Below are 2,792 nucleotides of genomic sequence, written 5' to 3'. Positions count from 1 at the left end.
CAGAATCAGAGACTCATACGACTATATTCCTGGAATCGTACGACAGTATAACAGGTGTAGGACGACAACAGTTCTATTTCGTACGAGTTGTTGCCTAGTACCGTACGATAAATGGGTAGGTCCCAGACGACAAATGATTTTGTTCAGTTCTATCTCGTACGACATAGGATATGACTCGGGATGACAGACTACTGGGTCTCGTACGATAGAGGATTGGGCTCAGGATGAAAATTTAGTATACTCATACGACATAGAATTTGGTACAGGACAACAATCCAGCAGACTCGTACGATTGTTCACAGAGCAGAGACTAAAAGTTCTGAGTTTTTCAATGACTGAATAGGATAACTGAATACAACCAATTTCTAAGATGGACTGATTTTCGACAGGGATAGACCAGTTTCGACACAGACAGAGTTTATCACTGAGTTATTTGATCTGTTTGATTTATTTTCCCTAGTTTCAGTATTTTATTTTTATTTATTTTTGTCAATTTCAGGGATGAAAACACAGAAAACATGTAAGATATATAATATTTCAAGCACAACATGCTAACCCTATGGAAGTTGGTTTGGAGAAGAAAACCTTTGCTTGCTGACTTAGGTACACACCCAATAGCTAATCAAAATATGGTCGCTGAGTCTCACACAATGGATTCTCAATGTCGTATTAGCTGACTCCAAATGCTAATGGGGGCATGATATGGCAAGTGTCTTGGGAGAGTTACTATCTCTCTTGCACAAAGATTATCAACCTTTCGGAGGTGAATTGGGTAGCTTCTATCTTATAGTTCTTAATCAGGAATTCCGTTTGAAATTACACCTTGAAGTCACGCAAGCATGATTGAGGCCTATAGCCCGACAAGGTACTGAAACAAGTTGTAGTCATGTAAACGCGATTGAGACCGTGAGGCCCTACAAAATGTCCGATATGAGAGATCTCAAAGAGAAAACTCAAATAATCCCATCCTCTGAGACTTTAATCATCAGAGACCTATTTATTATAGTGAGTTGGAATGCTCAGGTCTAGCTGTAATCACTTGGGTCGTTCTCACAGGGTGATTACTTTTTCCCATTATGACAGGCCTGCTAAAGGTACACAAATCTCAAAACTTAGAAAAAAACTTTGAGGGTATAGATTTCTGATTGTCTGTAAAAGATAAGAGCATACTCTCCTACCTCTCAGATTTTTCTGAAAACACAAAAGACAAATTTGTTCATTAACCAAATAGCAAGTTAGGTGCCTAAAAAAAATGAATTTAAAAAATACACGATTTTTGGTTGATTCTCTTTAGGCAACCTACAAAAACAACGCATCAGTAGTCATGTTTTTTTTTTCATTCTTTGATAGGCGTACGTTTGATTGATAAATTCTTTGACAAGCGTTCTGCAAGAAACTGGTTAGGTTGTGAAAATATCAGGTAGACAAAAGACGATTAAGGGTTAGTGTCAGTATCATCAAAATTTAATTCAAGAAAAACCCTGAAAAGTAATTTGTTTTTCAACAAATCCTAATCTAACTCCTCCAATCTGCAAGAAATTGTTAGAAACCTGCAAGAAGAAAATGTTAGTGAAATATCAAATCTCTTGGTGGGATTACACAAGCCTAATTTCAAATCTTGGTTACAAATTTTTCACTCTTGATGCTGAAATGCCCTGAAATTTGACTAAGTCTGAAATTTGGAGGATCCTCCAAAAACTAGATTTTGCATTATAACTCCTGGAGATCCGAAACCCCTCTCAAACATCCTGACAATATATATGGAATATAACTTAAAGTATAAGAAAGAGAGAAGAGAAGAGGAAATATCACTTATGCTAAAATGTTATATTCCATATATATTGACCATCTACAAGCCATTTTTCAAGAAAAATCCTAAACAAAAACTCTATGTTTTTCATACGACAAAACAGTAACTCGTACGAGTATTCTCACCGAACCGAACAATGAAAAAAGCAACAAAGCAGTTACTCGTACGACAAAGGATTTTTGCTCACACGACAGATGCTTTATGCTTGCACAACAGAGGATTTATGCTCGTATGACAAAGGATTTATGCTCGTATGACAGAGGATTTATGCTCGTATGACGTACGACAGAGGATTTCTTCTCACATGACAGAGGATTTCTGCTCGTACGACACATGCAGTTTGTCGTTTTAGCTTGTGAGAAATGTCGTACGAGATGACGCAAAGGTTGTACGGCCAAAAATTTGAAAAGTCAAAAAAAAACCTGAAAAAATAACAAAAATAAAAAATCAGTCTTTGGAGGCCGAAAAATGTAGTTTTCTGCCCCACGGTGGGCGCCAGAAATGTGTGTGTGAAAAGTGGAATGAGAATCTGTATCTGCAAGATACAACACTTCAATTAAGTCATTACATGCATGGTTAGATAGATATAATCAGTGAATATGAAAACCATGGCAAATCGACCCATTGCCTTCTAAAAGATGCAAGTATAAGATTTCTCTCAAATTATAAGCAATACCAGTGACTAGACAACATCAAGACTAAGGATTTAATCTATATAAACATGATGAATGCTAGATGGATGCAATATTAATCTAACAAGATTTAAGCAATAAATTAAGTAAATGATTTAATCAATATGAAATAATTAATATGCAATATATCAATGAATTCTAGAGCAAAAACAGTATAATAACAATATATTCTCCAGCCTTTCTTGAAAGAGAGATGAGCTTGAATTTAAAGAAAATTCAGAAATAAACCAATAGCTAAGATCAAATGATGATGAGCGGTCAAGATTTTCCAAGAGGAAGCACAATCCAAG

This window comes from Cryptomeria japonica, chromosome 4, assembly GCF_030272615.1.
Source record: "Cryptomeria japonica chromosome 4, Sugi_1.0, whole genome shotgun sequence".
Lineage (NCBI taxonomy): Eukaryota > Viridiplantae > Streptophyta > Pinopsida > Cupressales > Cupressaceae > Cryptomeria > Cryptomeria japonica.
Note: the sequence above shows the minus strand (reverse complement) of the source record.